The 24100-nt window shown below is 42.2% G+C and overlaps 1 long non-coding RNA gene across 1 annotated transcript; it reads right to left on the bottom strand.

Moving 5' to 3' along the window:
- Window positions 1-1405: 1405 nt before the first annotated feature.
- On the bottom strand, window positions 1406-23354 carry LOC137220688 (uncharacterized). The gene is made up of 5 exons (XR_010941743.1): window positions 23188-23354; window positions 22834-22952; window positions 11489-11657; window positions 7755-7883; window positions 1406-1533 (listed from the first exon to the last, which is right to left on the bottom strand). It is a non-coding gene; the product is annotated as an uncharacterized lncRNA (long non-coding RNA).
- Between the last annotated feature and the right edge of the window lie 746 nt (window positions 23355-24100).

Below are 24100 nucleotides of genomic sequence, written 5' to 3' on the forward strand. Positions count from 1 at the left end.
AGAAGAATTGCCAGACTTGCACAAAGCAATCAGAAAAAAAAGGTACTGCTCTATCAATATCGTGTTCTTAAAAAACAGTTATTATTCCTGAAACTCTGATAAGAAAGGTTCCAGTAGGCAGGTCAGCTGAGGTTCAGCCAGGAAGGCTATTTACTTAATATTGTTGCTGCCTGGATTGAAGGGAAAGAGACACTCTTAGTTTCAAACTCAGCCTAGGCTATAACACATGGTAAAAGGATTTGTGTGTTTTCTAGCAAGAAGCAGATGTTATCAGTAATAATAACTCTACATAGCTGCTGCTATTGTAAAATTCATGTATGAGAACTGATGTCACATTCATGTGTGATAAATGCCATTTGTTCTTTACATAAAGAAAGATAGTAATGTATTTTCAAATGATCAGATAGTTTAAAAACTATTTGATTTGTTAAAACTAAATTAGGAGGTGAATTCTCTAAGGCCAACTGGTGGCGGATCTGAGGCTCCCACTCCTACAGATTTCATTTCATTCCAACAAATATTCATGAAGTATGTGCCAGGCACTGTGCTAGGGGAGGTATACATTGAGGGATGAAACAGACACAGACTTGGTCCTCATAGAGCTTAGAGTCTAATGGAGGAAACACATGTACAAATAAATACAATAATAAATATCTCACTAAAGCCTTAAAGGAAAACAGCAGCATGCTATGAGAGAGAAAAATGAGGATAATGTAATTTAGGTTGAGGACCAGGGAAGTAGATCCTGGCTGCTCTTTTCACTGCTTGTTAAACAGACCCCATTCAGCTGTCTATTAGGGATTTCTCAGAGTAAAATAATTCTGTAAGTATCCAAGTGATTTAAGTATTAATTCAGGGTTTTGTGGCCATAAGAGTTTTAAAATCTCCGTCCTTGACACACTAGTCAAAAACTATTTTCACTCATAGCATCTTGACCCACATTAAAAATAGCAACATAATCCATGTCATCCCCTTCAGATCTAGATAAAATTTCATAAAACCTCCCTCATTCCATGCTCTGTAGAAGTCAAAGTCCATTCCAATACTTCTATAAATTCCTTAAGATTTTATGATCTCATGGTCATGGCTGGCCCTGAACCCCTGCTTCTGTAGATGGGTTTAGACTCTGGAACATATTACTTTCCTGTAAATGCGGTTTCTGTTCCATGCCATGTTAACCCAGATGTGAAACTCAGCCTCCTTTATGAGCACCACAGAGCCCTCACTCTCATAGGACATTCATATGTATAGTAGACTTGTTTTTAAAGATTTGAAAGGGGATGAGATGAAGAAGAACCTTGTGTTAGTCAGGACAAGTCCGCTTAACCACTATAACAAACCAGTCCCAACTGCAATAAGTTAACAACAAGAGCAAAAGAGGAAAAGGATGATTCCTTACTCATGTCACAGTCCAAAGGAGATTGGAAGGAGTCTGATCCATCCAGTCCTTCACAGGCTGAGGTTCTACTCATCTAGTGGCTCCAGCATCTTCTGGGGTCCTTGGGGTTCTCCACCTGATCCTCTGTAGCCGGCCTGTAGGAGAGGGCAGGGTGTGGAGGATAAGGTGGGAGTTATATTTGCCAGGCCTGGAGGAGGCCCACATCCCTTCCGCCCACATTCCTTGACTAGAACTAGTGCTATAGCTACACCTAACTGCTAGGGGGCTGGTAAACGTAGTCTAGTTTTGAACCAAGGAAAAAAAGAAAATGCGTTTGTAGAACACTGAATCTGTCTTGGTCAGAGGATTTACACCACAGCAACACAAACAACTTCAAATTTAATGTTACATCTCCTAACTTTTAGATTCCTTGCCTTCTCACTACTAGGGATTTTTAATGCAATGCTCAGGCTCATGCCAACTCGTTCTTCTCTCTCACTTTATTCCTTCTATCCTTTTCTTTCTTTCAATAACCCAATATTCCTGTTAATTTTTTCTGAAAAGGATTTTTAACTCCCTCATCGTCGTCTCGCACAAGTTCCTGAGGCTCTCAGCGTCCATCTAAATGTCTTATCAGAGAACAGACCGTTCTTCAGTAGACAATTCTTCACAGGACTTGAATGTGAGGCCCTCTAAAATACTGTATGACATGTGTCTGTGCTTCTCAAAATGGCATAAATGTATTATTGGGAATATGAGGCTTTATGCCTGGAAATACATAAAGTCTCAAGATAAAAATAATCTGTTCCTGGCTCAGAACAATTCCCCCAGGGGCCATGTCTGTGCTCTCCCCTTCCTTTTGAAGAATTGTTCCCTTGCACCCCACTGCTCTAACATGCAGTCTGAATCTTCTGGACGTGACTGATGTGTGTGTTTGTGTGTGTACACCCACGCAGGTTGCATTCTTTCTTCCCTCTTTTATGGTAAAACTGAAATACGTGTCCCCCAAATCCTGCCATATCCTCAACTTGCAGAGAAAAGCAGAAGCAAGAGGCACGGGGGAAAACTGTATTGGTGGTGTCAAGCCCTTGAATTATTCTTTCCCTTATCTTTTCTGGTTATATGAGCCAATAGATGCCCTTCCCTCTCTAAGCTGGTTCAAATATGGTCTGTCGCTTACAACGAAAAGAATTCCGATTTATATAATGAACATGGCAATTTTCCCAAAAAGTCATCTTTTACTATCAAATTCATGCAACTCCCCAACATGATTTTTATTTTAAACTACTACTTGGAGGAAGACTCACTATTCACAGTTTGGGGAAAGATCAAATTACCTCCTCCACAGAGAAGGAAATTTTGCCTAGGGACCTGTGAAATAATGAGCTTTTTATGCACTTTATTTTTGGATGTAATTTGGGGTGTGGGGTAATAGCAGCAGAGATGTGCAATAGAGTAGCAACACCAGAAAAGTCTGCCGAGCCATCTGGCATCAGGAGAATTTGCCCAGCTTGCTTCCTGGAGGGTGTGATAAAATTGGTAAATAATTTATAACAACACAAGGACTTCTAGAGAGGCTTATAGGAAAACTCAGTGCTGTCTCAAACTGCTAGAGTAAGCTGTAAGTCCTCAGCTTCCTCCCCCACTACAAAAAAGTGCTAGTTTTGAATGGAAAGGAAACACTTGTAGCTCCATTTCCTCTCAGGCACAAGCAGCTCTAAAAAAAGAAGCAACATGAACAGAATGCATCATTTGCAAAGTGATGAGGAAGCAAAGCAATAGTGGTAACAGAAATAGTTTGAGGCTAGGGCAAGCAAAAAGAATTGTAAATTAGAAAATGTACTCTAGTGGGATGGAAGCATCAGATACCTCACTGCACTACCTCACTACCTCACTACCTCTCTGCACAGGAAGATGTTTTGTTTTGGTTTTTTTCCTTTGTCACGCAATTGAAATGAGCATTATCTTCCAATCTGAACATTGCCTACTGCTTTCTTTTCTTATACTTGGAAGCTTCTATTTGAATTTTTTTTTTTTGCGGTACGCAGGCCTCTCACTGTTGTGGCCTCTCCCGTTGCGGAGCACAGGCTCCGGACGCGCAGGCTTAGCGGCCATGGCTCATGGGCCCAGCCGCTCTGCGGCATGTGGGATCTTCCCGGACTGGGGCACGAACTCGTGTTGCCTGCATCGGCGGGCGGACTCTCAACCACTGCGCCACCAGGGAAGCCCTTCTATTTGAATTTTATCCACCTTGTTTAAGTAGATGGTTAACTACAGCAGGATATGGCTTTTTTCTTAAAGTGAGATTGGGCACAGGTTAGATCCACAATTAATGAGGTTGGTTACTTCACATAAACATCTGTCCACAATTTTCATTTGTTTTCCATAGTTGTAAATTTTCGCAAATAAAGGGATCTATGAAGAGTCTATTGTCAAATATGCCACTGACTCACTTTGCATCTTGGTTAAATAAACCTCTTGTTTTCCTTTCTGTAAAATAGGTGTCTAATCTTATAAAAATAATCAAAATGGCCTACACTGAAGTTGATTAGGATTATTGGATTTATCACATGAAAATTTCTGGGCTTTGGTTTTGATTTGGGGTGGATCTTAAAAATAAATTGTTAAACATGATGTTAAATATATGTTTTGATAAGTTCATAGGTTGCCTTCTGATCTCCATCAGTGGATATGATTTCTCTATGAATCTGATGAAGATTAATCTGATTAAGAGATAAAGCATAATTCACATTTAAAAAAAAACGTTCTAAAGTCACTGCATTTGTTGTAGTGATTTCAGTTTGACAAACACTGGAACAAAACCACTGCATAGGGCTTCCCTGGTGGCGCAGTGGTTGGGAGTCCACCTGCCGATGCAGGGGACGTGGGTTCGTGCCCCAGTCCGGGAAGATCCGGCATGCCGCGGAGCGGCTGGGCCCGTAAGCCATGGCCGCTGGGCCTGCGTGTCCGGAGCCTGTGCTCTGCAGCGGGAGAGGCCACAGCAGTGATAGGCCCGTGTGCCGCAAAGAAAAAAAACAAACAAAAAACCACTGCATAGCCCATGTCTGTGATCTGCCACATCTGACAGCTTACCGTCGTGCTTCTTATCTGTGGAAATGTCCAAATGCCATGATGATAAAGAGAGATAGTAACTGTAACTTGGCAGGCCCCAGGTGTCCAAAGTGTAACTTGACTGGGTTATAGAATAACCAAGTTGTCCAGCATTATCTACGCACTTGTTCCCCAAAGAGGATACACATCATAAACATCCAGAGAACTTTAAAATGTTTTCCAATTCATTTTAAAATTTAAACATAGTAAAATTCACCTTTTGGTGTTAAGTTCTATGAGCTTTGACAAATGCTTGTCACCACCACCATGATCAAGAAGCAGAACCATTTTACCGCCCCTCCAAAAATTCCCTTGTGTTGTTTCTGTACTCAAAACCCACCCCCACCCTTAAACTCTGGAACACACTAATCTCTTCTCTGTCACTACAGTTTCACATTTTACAGAAGGTCATATCAATGGAATACAGTATGGAAAGGGGATTCCTTCACTTTGTATGATGTACTGGAGATTCCTCCTTGTTGCTTGTATCAAAAGTTTGTTCCTTTTAATTGCTGAGCACTATTCTATAATACGGATGTATCACGGTTTGTTTATATATCCCCAACTGAGAGACTTTTAGGTGATTCCCAAATTTGGATGATTATGAATAAAGCTGCTATAACCATTCATATATAGCTCTTTGTGTGGACGTACATTTTCATTTCTCTTCGGTAAATACGTAGGAGTGAGATACCTAGAAAGTTTTGAAAAATAATCCCATGTCCACTGAATTTCAATCTCTTGGGTATGGGGCCTTGGAATATATACTTTTAAAGTGCTCCTCAGGTGTCACTTCTTAATGGGTATGGAGTGTCCTTTTGGGGGGATGAAATGTCTTACAAAGAAATATAAATGTCTTACAAAGAAATATGTGTGATTATTGCACAACATTGTGAATGTACTAAATGCCATTGAATTGTACACTTAAAAATGGTTAATGGTTGGGACTTCCCTGGTGGCGCAGGGGTTAAGAATCCGCCTGCCAATGCTGAGGACACGGGTTCGAGCCCTGGTCCGGGAAGATCCCACATGCCACGGAGCAACTAAGCCCGGGCACCACAACTACTGAGCCTGCGCTCTAGAGCCCGCAAGCCACAACTACTGAGCCCGAATGCCACAGCTACTGAAGCCCACATGCCTAGAGCCTGTGCTCCGCAACAAGAGAAGCCACCGCAATTAGAAGCCCGTGCACCTCAACAAACAGTAGCCCCCGCTCACCACAACTAGAGAAAGCCCGCATGCAGCAACGAAGACCCAATGCAGCCCAAAATGAATAAATAAATAAATAAATTTAAAAAATGGTTGATGGTTAATTTTATGTTATATGACTTTTGCTTCAATTAAAAAGAAACTAAAAAAAAGTGCTCTCCAGGTGATTCTGATTTTTGGAAACTCCGAACTTAGGAAGCTGTGTGTGGATAGGTTTCATGTTTAAGATGTCTGTACTTGTTAGAGGTGGATCTCAGGAGAATGAACTGGATCTTGGGTCCAAACTTCAACTTGTAAATCTGTGACAAACTGAATTTTCTTTAGAAAGCTCAGGGAGTCTTAACAACTTTTGGTGGTTAGAAGGTAGGCCTGTAGGTTATGTGCCCTCTTGGAGGTTGCTCCTGGTTTGGATGGATCCAGAATTCTGAGGTCATCAGAATTCTGTTGTGGTCAAACCAGAGCTCCAAGGAATTAGCATGGAGCCTGGGTCCAGCCTGTCCTGGAGTGGAGCAGTGTAGCTGAGATCCTTCTCACCAGAGGATTATCAAGGGGTGGGATCACAGGGATGTTACAGTTTAGACCTGAACTGGTGAAGAAGATTCAAGGATTGAACTTCCCTTCGTGCACGTAGGTTGCATCTGACCATGAACATAAAGAGGCAATTACTGCCCCACCACGTACATGTTGCCTTTCCCACCTTCCCCTGCTTCCTCAGGCTGACTCAGGGCTAGGAGCATTTACTACATATTTAGTCATGGGGATGAGGGACAACCAGGCCAACTTGTAGTGAAGATAATTTGTTTGGACTGGCTGCTTCTTCATCTCCCTTTCTAGACTTCTTCCCCCAGACTTGATGCATTTCTAGACAGACTATGTGTGGCCTTCCACTCCAGTAGGACTTTAGGTACTAGACCATTTCTGACCACTTCTCTTTCCTCAACCTTACTATTCCTGTATCCTATCCTCCCTTTAGGGCTAGTGTGAAATTGGACTTAAGGTGTGGTGAATGGCAGGGTCTTAACATATATGCCCTCTCTCTGCTTCTAGGTGATGTTTTATTCCCTCCTCATTATCACCTGAAGAAATGAGCAGGGCAGGAGTGTGAGGACACATGGTAGGGCTGTTGGTGAAGATATTTTTTTGGTCAGGGGAACATTTAGATGCATGTTACATAGGAAATTGACTGGAATGTATTCAGCTGTTTATATAAAAGCTCAAAATTCCAGAGTATTCTATGGAAGCATAGAGTTAACATGCTTATCCACCCATCCATTCATCTGTCCATCCATCTACCCAATAAACCATTATGGACCCCTCCTATGTACATGCTACTGTGCTATATAATATACTGTAATATATGTTGGGAAGGAGAGGGGAAGAGACAAAGATAAGATAAACAACTGCTTAAGGCAGTTATTGTCAGGGGTTTATCATCTGAGAGAGAATTTGAAAATCTTGGCTTGTACACACAATGAGGATCCCTAAGGAAAGCAATACAACTGCTTCACAGACTGTAAGGGAGACCAAAAAAGCACATAATGCCATCTTAGCAAATCGTACCCAAAGGCGCATTTCCCACAGGGCTGTGGTTCCCCAGGTCTGCACCCCTCCTTGGTTATACTAGTGGCTAGCAGGCCATGTTCTGTCATTAGTAACAGCTCTCTTTGTGGGAATAGTGGTGTAATTGTGGACAGAGGTTCATGCTGAGTTCTATTTATAGCCTCTGATTACTCATTAATATGTTACCTTAGCAAAGGCTAGCTCCAGAGCTAGCCTTCTATTACCTTTAGTCACAAACATTCTCACTGGAGTATTCTGATGAAATAAAAAGCAAATCGTCTGTAAAACACTCCCAGCAATTTGTACATCAGCCTTTTAATTGGTGTAATATTAGCCACACTTACATTTAGTATTGTAAACTACAATTTTCAAAAGTACCGGCATCTCCTGGTGTTTACCAACATGTAGATTTTGTGTTAAGGAAAAAAAAAAAGGATTCACTGGTAGTTTTCTAAAGAGTTTAACCAGCAGTTGATCTGGAAATATGTTAACCAACCTTCAAAAGTATTTTCGTTCCCGGAAGTCTTTGTGCCCTCTGTGACTAGGCCTTTGGTGACATTTCCACACACGTGACTTCACACTCATCACTTTGATTCCAACAGCGAAGTCGTGGTCAGGGATAACTCTGAGTTTTGTAGAGATGTTGAAGACTTTGAGTATACAGTGCTTTTATCAATTCAGTCTGAAAAACAATCTCTGTGGTTAAGCATATTAAATCCTCCTGTGCTTTCAGAGCAGCTTGGCTAAAGGGTATTACTGTGAACATTGGAGGGTGAGTGGGAGATAACTGAGACCAGAGTGCTGTCACTAAGATGAGTTCAAAGGAGTTACTCATCTTCTACGCATTTTGGCAAAATCTCATAATCAGATATTATTCTATGCTTTGTTTAAAAGACAGCATACAACAAAGACTACCAAAGCCAAGTGCTAGCAAAGATGAAAGCAACTGGAGCTTTCATACATTGCTGATGGAAATGCAAATGGTACAGCCACCTTGCAAAACAATGTGGCAGTTTCCTATAAAGTGAAACATACGCTTAGCCCTTATAACAGTCTCAAATGCCTAGGTATTTACTCAAGAGAAATGAAAACATATATCCCTGGCAGGGAGTGGTGTGTGTGGTAGAAACAGAGCATTCAGGCGGAGGAAACAGCATTTCCAAGAGCGTGACAAGGTGGAGGAACTGAGGATGTGGAGGATGGAGGGTTGGGAGAGGCAATAGGATGAGGCTGGAGATGGCCAGTGTTGGGCTTGGTGGGCCATGGCAGACTTTGGTCTTTATCCTGAGGTTGATGAGAGACTATTAAAATGTGTAAAGCGGGCTTCCCTGGTGGCGTAGTGGTTGAGAATGTGCCTGCTAATGCAGGGGACACGGGTTCTGGTCTGGGAAGATCCCACATGCCGCGGAGCAACTAGGCCTGTGAGTCACAACTACTGAAGCCCGCGCGCCTAGAGCCCGTACTCCGCAACAAGAGAAGCCACTGTGATGAGAAGCCCGCGCACCGCACAAAGAGTAGCCCCCGCTTGCTGCAACTAGAGAAAGCCCATGTGCAGCAACGAAGACCCAACATAGCCAAAAATAATAATAAATAAATAAATTTATTTGAAAAAAGCACCATGTTTATACCCATATCCAGAAATATACAGAAATATATGTGGCTGCAGTATTTTAAGTTCTTAAGCCCCAGAAGCAGTGGGTTAGGAGCAGGATGAGGGACTGGATAGAGTTTTGAGTACAAGGAAAGAGTTGCAACTCCGTCTTCTATCTGTAGCAGAGGGTGGCAGACTATGGATTTGGGGCCAAATACTGCTTGTTTTTGTATGACCCACAACCTAAGAATGGTTTTTACATTTCAAATTTGAGATAATTGTAGATTCATATGCAATTATAATATGTGCACATATTACTATACAGAAAAAAATTAGACATACTGGATTCATCAAAATTAAAACTTCTGTGCATCAGTGAAAAGGCAACCCACAGAACTGGTGAAAATACTTGCAAATCATATATCTGATAAGTGATTAATATCCAGAAAATATAAAGAATTCTTACAACTTAAAAACAAAAAACCAAACAACCTATCAAAAAATGGGCAAAAGACTTAAATAGACCTTTTTCCAGAGAAGATAAAAAAATGGCCAATAAGCATTTGAAAAGATGCTCAATATCAATAATCAATAGAGAAATGCAAATCAAAACCGCAATGAGATACCACTTCACACCCATTAGGATGGCTATTAAAAACTAGGAAAATCCATAGGGAATTCCCTGGCAGTCCAGTGGTTAGGACTCAGAGCTTTCACTGCTGTGGCTCCGAGTTCAGTCCCTGTTCAGGGAACTAAGATCCTGCAAGCCGCACAGCGCGGCCAAAAAAAAAAAAAAAAAAAAAATTAGGAAAATCAAAATAACAAGTGTTGTCAAGGATGTGGAGAAATTGGAACCCTTGTTGCACTACTGGTGGGAATGTAGAATAGTGTAGCTGCTATGGAAAACATTATGGTGGCTCTTCAAAAAGTTAAGAATACAGTTAAAAATTACCAACCATTAAAAATTACTAGCCAAAAATGAGCCAGCCATTCTACTTCTAGGTCTACATCCAAAAGAATTGAAAGCAGGGACCTTTGTACAAACAAATATATGTTTGTACACTCACATTCATAACAGCATTATTCACAGTATCCAAAAGGTGGAAACAACTCAAATGTCCATCAATGTGTGATAAGATAAACAAAATGTGGTATACACATACAATGAAATATTATTCAGCCTTAGAAAGAAATGGAATTCTGACGCAAGCTACAGTATGGATGAACCTTGAAAACATTATGCTAAGTGAAATTAACCAGACACAAACAAATACTATATGATTCCACTTATGATGTACCTAGAGTAGTCAAATTCATAGAGACTGAAAAGGGACAGCAGAAAGGGAGGAATGGGGAGATATTTTTTATCGGCTACAGAGTTTCATTTTGGAACAATGTAGAAGTTCTGGAGGTAGATAGTGGTGATGGTTGCACAACATTGTAATGTACTTAATACCACTAAATTGTAAACTTAAAAATGATTAAAATAATACATTTTATGTTATGTATATTTTACCATGATAAAAAAATCAGAGAGATCCTGTATACTCTCTAGTTTCCCTCAGTGGTAACATCTCACAAAACTATACAGTACAATATACAATCAGGACACTGACATTGATATAATCCATTGATCTTGTCTAGAGTTTCCCAGTTTTACATGTACTCATTTGTGTGATTTTAAAATTCTTAAATGATTGAAAACAATCAAAAAGTAAAATTGTGTGACACATGAAAATTATATGAAATTCAAATTTCAGCACTCATAAATAAAGTTTGGAATATAGCCATGCTCATTCATTTATATAATATCTATGTCTACTTTTTTAAAAATAAATTTATTTATTTTTGGCTATGTTGGGTCTTTGTTGCTGTGTGCAGGCCTTCTCTGGTTGCGGCGAGGGGGGCTACTCTTCACTGCAGTGTGCGGGCTTCTCATTGTGGTGGCTTCTCTTGTTGAGCACGGGCTCTAGGCACCTGGGCATCAGTAGTTGTGGCTTGCGGGCTCAGTAGTTGTGGCTCATGGGCTCTAGAGCACAGGCTCAGTAGTTGTGGCACACGGACTTAGTTGCTCCGTGGCATGTGGGATCTTCCCGGACCAGGGCTTGAACACACGTCTCCTGCATTGGCAGGCGGATTCTTAACCACTGCGCCACCAGGGAAGTCCCTCTATGTCTACTTTTGTGTTATACTGGTAGAGTTAAGAAGTTGTGACAGAGACATATGGCCTACAAAACATAAAATATTTCCTATCTGGCCTTTATCTGGTCAAGTTTACTGAACTCTGTTCTAGAGTACAACCAGCTGCTTCCTCAAACCCTCCCTGCCCTCTCCAAAAAAGGTAGTGAGTGTAAAATAACTTAGGGGAAACTACTGGATATATGCATAAGTTTAGGCAAAAGAATCATAATGAAAATGGTAAATTGACAAGAGTGGTATTTACATAACTTAAGTTGGTGCTACTTGGTCTTGTTGGGAATCTTAATTGTCCCCAGTGGGCATACTCACTTCTGGAGAGTGTTGAATATTATTTTTTTGGTTCTTATACTTTTGGTCATTATATCAGTGGATATGTTTCTGATGCAAGTAACAGAAAACAAAATTGAATTGAATTTAAATAATAAAAATTTTTTTTTTACCTCTCATTAAAATTCTAGAAGCAAGGGGATTCCAGAGGTGATTAATTCAATGGCTCAAAGATGTAACCAAGGACCCAGGTTCTGTCCACTTTTCTGCTCTGCCATCTTCAGCTTGTTCTCAGGCTCATCCCGTCATGTCCTCAAGGTGGCTGCTGTAGTTCATCATGTCCTGAGATTGGAAGAGGGGAAAAGCCATGACCCTTCGTCGTGTTCCATTGTAAGGATGATGAAAACTCTTCCAGAAGTCCCCTAGCAGCCCTGCTTCCTGCATTGCTTTATAAACCTAAATATTGATAGAATACCACGATCAGCCTAGACTAATCAGGATTCATCCCTGGAAGGGGGAAGAGCCCAGTGTTTCTGAGACACATGGTCATCTAATACTTGAATACAACTGGGATTTTGTTAGCAAAGGAAAATGTGGGGGAATGAACACTGGGAAGCAACAAACAGTGTCTGCCGTAGTCACAGTTTAGATTGTCTGCAACCTCAGTTGCAGAGTCTGCGAACCAGGATGTGGCTTTTACCAGACACCAACTCTGCTGGCACCTTGATCTTGGACTTCCCAGCCTCTAGAACTGTGAGAAACAAATTTATGTTGTTTATAGGCGACCCAGTTTATGGTACTTTGTTATAGCAGCCCAAACTGACTAAGACACCATTCAATATCTCCTTCCATCTGGTCTTAAAGTATTTTTGAAAGTTGACTTTCCTTTCTTAGGTGACATAACTCAGTAGTAGTCATCTCAATCTGTGGGTAGAAATAAAATACTTAGATTAGCCTGGTTCATGCAGAATCTCAAATTTACCCACAGCTAACCCACCCCCTCTTTTTAGGAATAAGGAGAAACAAGTCTGAGAAATGTACCTCTGACTGAAATAGAGAAAAGAGATCAATGGTATCAATGAGAGGGCTTCTAGGAGAGTGAAGTTAGACAGGTGGGAGATGCTATGGAGGGACAGCCTGGGGACTGAATACTTACATAAGAGGGGCATTTGGGGCAAAAGGACATTAGAACTAAATTTTGGGGGTAATGGCAAGTGTCTTCTTTAGACTCTGTTCTCACACTGATCTGAATCTGAAATTTTGAGTGATTAGAAGTTTGGATGGGGGCTATTAAATTCAGACTAGTCCAGAGGAAGACTGTCCTGACAAGACTTAAACCCCTGTCCCCGCTAATCAGCAGCTTTCCGCACCTTCAGGCCTCTCCGTACATCAGTCCTTGCTTGCTTCTTCCAGCAGGTCTATTGCCTCTACAAAGATAGCTCAAGTCTTTTGGAGGGTCCAGGGCGGTTGGGCCTCCCCCTCCCATGATCAGATCTCTTTCCTGTCTGAATTATTTGTAATGCCATTCCTAGGCCAGAGTGCCTTCACACTCTCTTTAAGAATCTTCTCAAACTTCATTTGTATCCATCTGCCCTGAGTACATTTTACTGATATGCTGAGTACAATTTGAATCTTGGTAAGCATTCTCAGAGCATTCCTTATAATGAATGGGGATGGGGAGAGACAGATGGTGGGATAAATTCTGATGGGATAGAAACAAGTTCCACCATTAGTGTTCCCCGAGATTAAGTGACAGAATGCTGGGATGATGTAAGAGGCACACTTGACACCCTTGGTGAGCAAGCGGAAGTATGAGTGTGGAGAGGGTAAGTGGGAAGCATTAAGAGGATGCTTCACAGCTAAATATTCCACCTTCAAAATCTTTTTAGTTTTTGGTGTGATAAGTAGAGAATTTTTGCTACAAATCTTTGTGGCTATGATACAACTATAAACAGAATGTTTTAGAAATAATGTTTTATTCATTCATATCCCTACTCTCTTGAGATAGGAGGCATAAAATGAACAGTACAGCATGAAAAATAATTAGAAACAAAAGAAGAAAGACAACATAAAACAGAGCCAGGAATGTGACTACAAAAGTACACCGTAATTATTAGTCATGACCCGAGTGCAAATTTAACTTCAGGCTTACCAGCAACCAACTCAAAGTGGGAAGTATGACTGGTTATACAGTTCACATAATTGATAAGATAAAAAAAAAAAGGCCAGTGTCTTCGAATAAGTAAATCATGCTTGGTACTAGGACCAGACAAATTCTTTGGAGAGTCTCCTGGAGTAGGATAGTGTGAAACGCTGAACAACGTGCTCAACCATATTCTTATAGGAGATCCAATGATAAGCTCTTTCAGTCCAGCAAACTGTACTGAAGGGAAGGGTGGGTGGTGGTGATGGTGGGTTCTTTGATATATCAGTATGTGTTCATAACTGTGAAAAGCCACAAACATATTGCCAGTTTAGAACATTTCAATGTCTCAGTGAGGAAAAATCATTAATAGTCCATTTTCTAGCAGAAGGAGAAAGTCCCTCCTTCAGAACCCTAATATCACTGTTCTCTCTTCAACCTATGGCATGCAGCATACACACACACACGCACACGCACACGCACACACCCCTCTAAATTCTTATTCCATGCCTTGGCTGAATGAGGGAAACATTATACTATAATTATTTTTATTTATTTATTTTTTAATTTAGTTATTTATTTTTGGCTGCGTTGGGTCTTCATTGCTGTGTGTGGGCTTTCTCTAGTTGTGGCGAGCGGGGGCTACTCTTTTTGTGGTGTGAGGGTTTCTCATTGTGGTGGTTTCTCTTGCTGCGGAGCACAGGCTCTAGGTGCGCAGGCTTCAGTGGTTGCAGCATGTGGGCTCAGTAGTTGTGGCTCGTGGGCTTCAGCAGTTGTGGCTCATGGGCTCTAGAGCACAGGCTCAGTAGTTGTGGTGCACAGGCTTAGTTGCTCCGCGGGATGTGGGATCTTCCCAGACCAGGGCTCGAACCCGTGTTCCCCTGCATTGGCAGGCGGATTCTTAACCACTGCGCCACCAGGGAAGTCCCTATAATTGTTTGTAAAATTAAAAAGGAGCCACTAATTAAGATTACGAGGAACTGACACTAGGCAATAAATTATAATTAAATATTATCCATTCTGTTACAATAGTAGAGCCAGATTTTGTAGGTCCTGAAGCTTATACAACTTTGGGCACTCTCTTTAAGGAAAATAAGATAAAATTATGAAAAAATGGGTATGAAAATAAACATACAGAAAGAGGAAAATAAATCACAACAAATTACTAGAGCTGTGGAGATTTGAGTTCTTTCCTTCTGCGATTAGGCAATTTACCAGAAATGCTTACATGGAAATGCTTCTTCCCTTTCCCACCAGCAGCTAACCCCCAGCACTCACAGGGGCCTCTGCAAGTAAGGGGCCCTGCAGCTTAACCTTCATTAATTCATGGCTTTATAGAAAATCTTGTCCTCAGTTCCCATCACTAAGTCCATCATGTTTTCCTGGAAGATTCAGCTTCTCCCTTCCTCTGATAATGCAAACTTTGAACTGTCACTGACAAGACCCCAAAGAAATCAATGCCTTTATTTGAAAATGACTTCATATCCGTCTGGAAAAAATGATAGCTCCCAGACTTGTTCTTTTAAAAGTGATCCTTTGCCCTCACTTACAGGTCATGCTCTAAATATGGGTATCTTTGGCTGTCACGCAAGAGAATTTCCAGAGAAGTGTTTTGGGGCCAAAGAGAAGGAATGTGAGATCTGCTCTGCTCTGCAGCAAACAGCAGGAAAGTCAGATATCTCTGAATGTATTTTCTGTACATCTTGTCCTCTCTTCAAATCAATTTTACTTTCATTTCTTGGATGAAGAGCTAAGATCAAGTTGCCACTGACTAGCTGTGAGAATTCTGACTTCAGTTTTGTAACAAATGAATTTGAAAGTAGAAAAGCCAGATGGAAAAACAATCTCCAATCTGAAAAGTAAAATTTACTTGTAGAAAAATACTGCCTATGACTTGGAGAAAAATTAGAATTATTTATAAAATGACGTTGGTTTTGCTGAGAGTATTTCCTCTCACTTCTTGTAATTTTACTCTGGGATTTAAGCAGTGTTAGCATATTTGCTACACAATAGATTTCCTGTAGTAAGAGGAAAGAGTCATAGGCTGAGTCTATCTGAAGAAAGGCAAGGCTCTCTGATGATTAATACAAAATGTAAAGTGGTCAGATTTTTTTAGACATCAGCAATCAGTTTAACACAGGAAGATTCCCCCTATGTGACCATGGCTCCTTGCCATAACTGAGCTCCTGGCGGCTGCTTCATGGCAGTGATCCCCCTCCAGGTCCCTGGAAGGTTGTGTGTGATGGGAAATTAGGTGAGTCTGAGTACACAGGGGAGGCAGGGCTCCGAGCCAAGGCTGGAAAGCAAAGCCTGGGATTCTCAGGGCTGATATTTAATCTTCTGGCCCATGGGTCTCTGCAGAAATTGGGGAACGCTTTTATAGAATTGACATCTTTGCTTAGAAGGCCACAGGGCTGCCAATGAGAACATACCAAGCTGAACCATCAATGTGTTTTATAGGAGAATCTGAGAGGAACGGAATGGGAAACAATGCATAAGAAGGTAAAAAAAAAAAAAAAAAAAAAAAAAAAGAAGAGAAAGCAGAGATAAGTTCGAGCTCAAAGTATGGAGAAGAAACACAGAGAAACTGTTCTGAAGCATAAAACTACAATGAGCTCTCAGTAACTCAGAATAGTGTCGAAGAGTTCTGATTTGGATAAAAACAAAAATAATACATTCATTTTTAAAGTAAACATAAATTTATTATTTTCAGGCCTATTCCTTAACAGTTAAATAGCTGAGAAAACAAGTAGAAATCCTGCTGGGATTGCTTAAATGCCTAAATGAAAAAAAATTATGATGAGATTAATTAATTGTTCTGATCTAAATATATGCTGCCAAAATACTTCAAGTACTTGAAAACTTCAGAAGGCTAAACATGATTTTGACATTTGTTCTGCAAATCTTATTTTTCAAAATATTGAGATTTTGACTGTATCCTGAAATTCTTCTGTACTCTTTCTCTTTAGCAGGATGAGAAAGAATGTCGTCTTATTCCATGTGGAATACATGTAGCAATAATAACAATTATTGTAGCAATAATAATAATGGTTCCCATTTTTTGTTTGTATTTCCTATGTACCGGGCTCTGTACTGATCTCCTTTTCTTTTTTAAAAAAAATTTATTTAATTTTTTATTTTTGGCTGTGTTGGGTCTTCGTTGCTGCACATGGGCTTTCTTTAGTTGTGGTGAGCGGGGGCTACTCTTCGTTGTGGTGCACAGGCTTCTCATTGTCGTGGCTTCTCTTGTTGCAGAGCACAGGCTCTAGGCATACAGGCTTCAGTAGTTGTGGCACGTGGGCTCAGCAGTTGTGGCTTGCAGGCTCTAGAGCTCAGGCTCAGTAGTTGTGGCGCACGGGCTTAGTTGCTCTGCGGCACGTGGGCTCAAACCCGTGTCCCTTGCATTGGCAGGCAGATTCTTAACCACTGTGCCACCACGGAAGCCCTGTACTGATCTCTTTTTGCATATGTTTTTGAGATTACATTTTTTAAAAAATTGGTAAACTCCAGCCACTAAAAAATTTAAAAGAAATTGAAGAGCATAGACTAAGTAAGTCTGAGGTAAGTCTTCCTTCCATTCTTGTTCCCTAATCTTTCCCCCAGAGTCCACCGGCCTCACCAGTCTCTTTTGTTTGCCTTCCAAGTTATTGTGCTGAGCATTTAAAATATATTATTTTGTTTAATCCTCACTACAACTCTATGTGGTAACTACGATTATTATGGTAACTACGATTATCATCATTATTAATAGATGAGGAAACTGAAGCACAGAGTGTAACGTTATCTTCACTCCAGATGGCCTCAAAGCCTGGACTCTACTCTCTCTTTCCTTCACCTGCCTGTCTAAATCCTACCCATCCTTCAGGGCACCGCTCAGAATAATAATTATAATAGCAGAATTTATTGAATGCTTTCCGTGTGCCAGGCGCTTCCACACACGATCTTATTTAATCCTCATAGAGCCCTACGAGGCATGTGCTATTATTATCCTCGTTTAACAGAAGTGAAACTGAGACTTAGAAAGTCACACGGCTAATAAGTGGCAGAGGTCAGATTCAGTCACAATGGTTTGATTGAGGCCCTTGCCTCCCAGCTCAGGAAACCTCTCAACACTTCTCATCACAAAGCAAGATGAGAGCAGCTAGCAAATCGTCCTGTATTATTCTCTGGCAATTCAGCCTTCTATTGATTCTTCTCTTTCAACTTTGCTGTCCACTCCTGGAGAGCAAAGACTCTATTTTTAATGCTTGGTCATAATGCTTAGCAAGTGCCTGATGAATGGTAATTTTTTTTATTATAAAGAAAAATATTAGCTCCATGTGAGCAGTTGTAGAAATCCTAATGAGATCTTAAAAAATATAACAAGAACATGGACTAATGAAAATTGAACTCTTTAAACTTCCGTCTGGAATTATGTCATCAGCATATTTAACTTCTGAAAAATCATATCACTGTGCACTGGAAAAACTGAGAGGAAAAAAGTCAACTTAGAGAGGGCAGTGATTTAGAGAGGCCATATGCACCAGGAGGCTGCGGGCTGCCTTCCCTGGATGGGTCTCCATTCCAAGGGCTTCTCAGAGTGTGACGTACCTTCTTTCTGAATGTGGTTCTATTGCTTCTACTGTGTCTTGCTGGGTTTTGTTGTTTATTTTTTGTTTTTAAATACAACACAGCCTCTGCAAGTTGACTGTTTTATCTGGTGTTCAACTGAGGACACTGAACTGGGTTCAAACGTTAGAAGATAATCCAACAATATATCCTATGTTTAGGGAAATTAAAGAGTTTTAATCTGAGCTTACACATTTTCTACTTTTGGAATCTAACTGCAGTTTCAGATGCTACAACACTGTACCTTGTATCTAAGGACAAAGTTGGTCCCTAGCCAGGAAAACTTCAGATCCCATTAGTTCACTTGCTAGTACTGGGCAAATAAATTTAAAAACTACTTTCCACAGTGAAAAAAGATCTGTGTGTGAAATGAGGTTTGTTTTTTTTTTTTTCGCGGTACGTGGGCCTCTCACTGCTGTGGCCTCTCCCGTTGCGGAGCACAGGCTCCAGACGCGCAGGCTCAGCAGCCATGGCTCATGGGCCCAGCCACTCCGCAGCATGTGGGATCTTCCTAGACTGGGGCACGAACCCATGTTCCCTGCATCGGCAGGCGGACTCTCAACCATTACGCCACCAGGGAAGCCCTGTTTTTGTTTTTTATTGGTTTGCCTTTTCTCTTTCCAGTGACATGACCTCAACTTGCAAATTAACCCTAATCATAGGTGAGGCCTTTGCTTAAGAAACTGAGGGCAACACACTCTGGTAGGTCAATTTAGCATAAACTTCAAAGTAAAAGGGATCCCTGCTGGGTGAAACATCAGGTTAGACATTCTCCAAGTTTCCTCCCAAACCTCTCACTCTGTAATAACATTCCAACAGCCCTAGGTCTATTAGAAAAAAGGTCTTCTGAATAATTTATGGCCTCTTTCCTTTACCAGGCACAGTAGCTGCTCTCCAGACCCTTCTATTCCTTTGGAAGCAATTGGATGCTGGATCATCAGCCACTTTGGGCCACTTTGCTGGGCTGTGGGGACCACTGCTCAGGCCTGCAGGGACATATATAACCTGCTGATTTGGGGGTGCCCCCAGTTACTGCTCTTGTCTGCCTCCTGTTAGGTCAGGGTACCACAATGAGTGGATTAGTTAAATTTAAGGAGGATTAAGTGTTATTTGAGAATATTTGTCCCCTGGAAGCCAAGGCGGGGGTAGAAGTCTACTCTGGAGCACTCTGAAAGCGGAACAGACTTCTGGAGCTTGAGCACAGGGCCTCTGGGGCAGAAAAGCAGAACACCAGGAAGGGTGATGGAAATTTGCTGGGGAAGGCTACCAGCACTTGCCTCAACCTCTGCGGCTGCCTGATAGTTTCTATGTCTCCTTAGAGCTGTCTTGCCTTGTTGTGACCCATTTCTGGCTTTTCTAAGAAATGGCTTTCTCGACACCCTACCCCCGAGACCCTCAGTTAAACTTTCTTTCCCCTTCTCAGGGGCATATCGCCAGAATGGGCTTAAAAGGCCATGTCCTCTGACAATTCCCTTCCCCATACCCCCCTTTCCACCCAGTCTCACAACCCCTGCCCCCCCAAATCTGAGAGTGCTTTCTTGCTAGAGCAGGAAGGCCAGTCCTGTAACTTCTCTGCCCCGTAAGCCTTCCCATTTATCAAGCCTCAGCCCAAGTGTCATTCCCTTTAGGAGGCTCCCGACCCCTCAAATACGAATTCCCAGTTCCCACCCCACCTGAGACCACACTCCTCCCTCGCTGCCACGGCACCTGACACATTGATCTGTCTGGTCTGTCTACTTGTCTGCCTTTCACCCTGAGCCGTTACCGTAACAACTAGGTTTCATTCATCCTTACCCACAGTCCCTGCAAACAGTGTTTTGGGGAATAATTGACCTGCATGGGGAGCTTTTCCTCTTCTTATCTTCCTAAGCTCTTTCACATTTTTACACTTTCATACATCTTCATATGAACAGAAAACTGGTACGGTACATAGTGAATACTCATTTAGCCAGATTTACCCAGTTTTACTAATTGCTTACACCTTGCCATATTTACTTCACCTGCTCTTTTTTGCTCAACTATTTCAAAGTAAATTTCAGATTTAATAACATTTTACCCCTAAATACTCATGTATACACTTCTAAAAATAAAGACTTTTTGTTTTTGGCTGTGCTGCATGGCTTGTGGGATCTTAGTTCCCCAAACAGGGACTGAACCCAAGCCCTCGGCAGTGAAAGTGCAAAGTCCTAACCACTGGACCGCCAGGGAATTCCCAGGACATTTCTGGACGAACTATGATACCATCATCACACATATTCATATTATCACACCTAATAAAATAAACAATAGTTGCCAACTATCACCACTGTCCCCAGAATTATTTTTACCACTGGTTTATTCAAACTAGAATCCACTCAGGGACTATACATTGTTAGGTCCCTAACCAACCAATTGGAGACAGTCAATTGTTATGTCCCTAACTTTCTTTAAACTTTCCACAGTCCCTTCCCCTCTTTCCCATGTTTATTGACTTGTTGAAGAAATCCAGCCAATTCAGTTGGAAGTCCCACTTTCATGGTGCTGTTTAACTTTACCAGACTTCCAAGGTGATCTGACCTAAGAATCACAGCCACCGCTGCAGGATTCTTCTCCACGTCAGGGACCTTCCAGTCCCATTGTCTCCTTTGTTCTCATCACCTAAGCACAAATCCTTAGAGCAGTAAGACTCAAGACTCACCCTGTGCTCTCGCATCTTCTGCTTGGATGTCCCTTTCCTGTCCTTGCTGTCAGCTGGTGTGAGCCTTCCAATAAAGCAGGGACCTGCACAGCTTTCCCTTCAGCTGCCAGCAACTGCTTGAAAGCCTGGCTCCCATAAAACATGCTGGGGAGAAAGCCTTTGATCTTGGGACTCTGAGTCTTCATTATTGGTAGCAGCAACCAGCAGCCACCATTTCTGAGTGAAGTTAAACTCTATCCTCCAACTTCCGCGAAGTCAATAAACCACTTAAATTCATCCCAGAAAAAGAACCTGTTTCCTAAGTGATGTAAGGTCCAGCAGTGCCACCCCTACTCTCTTGCCCCAGATAGATGGTCTGCCTCCAGGCAGAAAATCTTTCACACTGGCTGCTCCCGCTGGCAACAGGTGTTTCCACTGATTTGAAGGAGAAGCGTGAGGGATTTAGTCTCTGCCATAAAGCCATTAGAGAGTTCTCTTGGCTGAGACGCTCCAGCAAATCACGCAGGAAGAGCACAATCTATTTTCCATTTCAGAGGGCGGGGTGGAGGTGGGACATGGTGGGCAAGCTTGGGCGGGGAGAGAATGGAGTCGGTGGGAGACTGGGAACAGCTGTGTGTTTAAATTGGAGGCCCTAGGCCACGGGCACTCAGAGAACATGAAAATTCAGGCACACAGAGGATTCCTGAAAGTGTGGATCCCTCTTTAGGTGAAGAGAGAAATGGAGGAGGAGAGTCATGGCAGCACGGGGTGTGGGCTGGAAACCCCACAGGGACAATTCCTGCCAGCCTGATATGAATATCTAGCTGTTTACTTTGGCTCATGGGATTTCTATAGTTGTGTTTGGTTTTTTTAATGAGGAAAAAACTCTCCAACAACTACATTTCTAGTGGTGGAGTAGGTCCCGTTTTTTTCTTCCTGAACGTGGTAAAATCCTTGATAGGTAACAAAGGGGAGGAAAGAGAGAACTTTATAATTTTACACAAAATTCTCAATTTGGAGGTCAGTTAAACCTTTTTGTTTTCTGGCTCTTCCTCTTCATAATTCTGTTTCCTGGTTTCCCTTTCTGCTGTGATGCTCCCTTCCCTGTCCCACGCCCCCCAACACACACACACACACACACACACACACACACACACACTCCACTCTCCGGCAAAATCAGAACATTAAGTTTTGAAATAGTCGTTGCAGAAGTTTATGGAATCTTCTTCTCTAGTGGTTTTACTAAAGCAGGTCTGAGCCTCTCTTTTTTGCAACAGCTTAGGGAGAGAGTGGGTTCGGGGGGAGGGTGTTGGTGAGAGATCAGGTCACCTCTCAAGGACTCCCCTCTTTGTGGTGCACAGAGAGCAGGGGTGGCAGAAACTTGTGTGTTCCCTCCTCAAGATCCAGTGGGAGGCCTGGCTTTTTTGGCAAATAACTTGCCCTCCACTTGGTTACGTGGTTGATTTGGAAAGCAGATTCCGAAGAACAGCAAGGAAAGCTGGAACCTTGAAAACTGCTTTCCTGTGAGGGCCCTCGTAATGCACAATCGGGGCTGGATCTGGATCACCTGTGTGTGCAGAGGGCCCTACAGCCTTCTGGTGTCAGCTGTGTGGGGTGGAAATTCCCCTTGCCGCGTGAAGCCGCAGTGGGAAGTGATGTCTGGGAGTCTGAAAGAGCTTCAGCTTTCTGGGAGTATATTATGAAGCCAACTAAGTAACAGGAAGTCATCACTTGGGCTTTACAGCAGATTAATGCTTTATATGAAGCCAATGAATACAGAAAATGGTCTAAAGATTTGTTAAACAAACAGGGGGCTGCGGGGAGAGGGAGAGAGATGGGAGTTAGCATCTTCAAGTTCCCGATAACCTGCTGTGTGAGTGTCAGGAAGTTGATCTGGTGTCTAAGTGAATTGCACTGGCCCTTTCTGGACCTCTATCTTTAGGATTTGTTTTCCTTCTCTTTAGCCTTTGCTTCTCTGAGGTCAGCCCCCACTTCTTCAGTAATCATTTCCTGGGGCACCAGTTCTTCTTGGGCTTCAGAAAACCCTCCCTTCTCTGTCCTTCCCCAATGGTCCAGTGATTGAAGGCTCACCGGGCACACAGCAATCATACCTATGAAGGAGGCGGTGCCCAGGAGTTGTCAATAGCTGGGCTGGTCCCCACTCTGTTCACTGGAGCTTGGCTAAGGCATCTCCTGGGCCTACAGTTGGAGGCTGGGAGTTAAGACCCAACTGTTAAAGGAAGAAAAGAGAACCATTTAATGAAAAGTTTTGTTTTGTGTTCATTTTTACTTACAAGTGAAACCACTATCAGAGAAAATTTTTGACTGTAAGGTTGGCATCTCGCTCTCTCTCCACGTATATATATTTTAAATAAGTCTTCTGTTGGGGAATCTTTCTTCTACTTTATAAGAGAAAATAAGAGCCACCAGGGAGAAACTCCGTCAAATTCTTGCCACACACCTACCTGCAGGGATGCCTATCTTTTCCTCCTTTCCTTCCATCATAGTTGAAGTGATTGCTCATTGCCAAGGTCAGTTGTAAGGCTCTGTATTTCTCTCACAGTCTGATAGACTCTGCTCCATGGCACGTCCCTTCTCTCTCCTGCTGCCTCACTTGCTACCAATTCATTTCATCAGCATTTAAACAAGTCCAAATATCTACTATCCTAAAAATAATATTCTCCCCAGCTTCTACATTCCTTTCCAGTGTATTAACAATATTTTCATACTTCTGTATTCTCGACGCTCTGGCACTTGAAGCCTTGCTGGCCACGGAAGGTCTTCCCTGTCCCCCCTGCACTCCCACAGGGTTAGCTAATTCCCAGAGATATAACACAACTCACCGGAGAGTGTATTTTTCCTATGCAAACTAACCAATTCGGGAGCCCACACCCCAACTACCTCCCTTATGGGTTCTCACAGGGTTCTTACACTTGGCCCACTATCCTCCTGCCCTAATCACCCCAGGGCCGGATACCAGAGGACTAGAAGTAGTTCCTATGCTGCAGAGTCTGCTAAAATTATTCCAACTATAGCCAATCCTAAGCCTACTTACCCTGCCTTGCCTTCCTGTGAAAACCATAATCAAATCTCCTGCCCGTGTTTCCCAGTCTCTTTCTTCCTCCTGGTGCTTCCCTGTGGGACCCTGCGTGGCCTGGCCCCCCTCCTCTTGAAGACAGTGAGTAACAAACTATCCTTTCAATGGCAGTCATCCTCTGATCTGTTGGTCTCATATTACTGGAATAATAATGAAATCTACATTGTAAAACATCCACCTACTTCCTTGTCGGTTCCTTTTGTCTTCAGTCAAGTGTATTGAAACAGGTGCCTATACTCACCATCACCACTTCCTTACCCTCCACTCTGAAATTCTCCTTG

Source organism: Pseudorca crassidens, chromosome 3 (genome assembly GCF_039906515.1).
Source record: "Pseudorca crassidens isolate mPseCra1 chromosome 3, mPseCra1.hap1, whole genome shotgun sequence".
NCBI lineage: Eukaryota > Metazoa > Chordata > Mammalia > Artiodactyla > Delphinidae > Pseudorca > Pseudorca crassidens.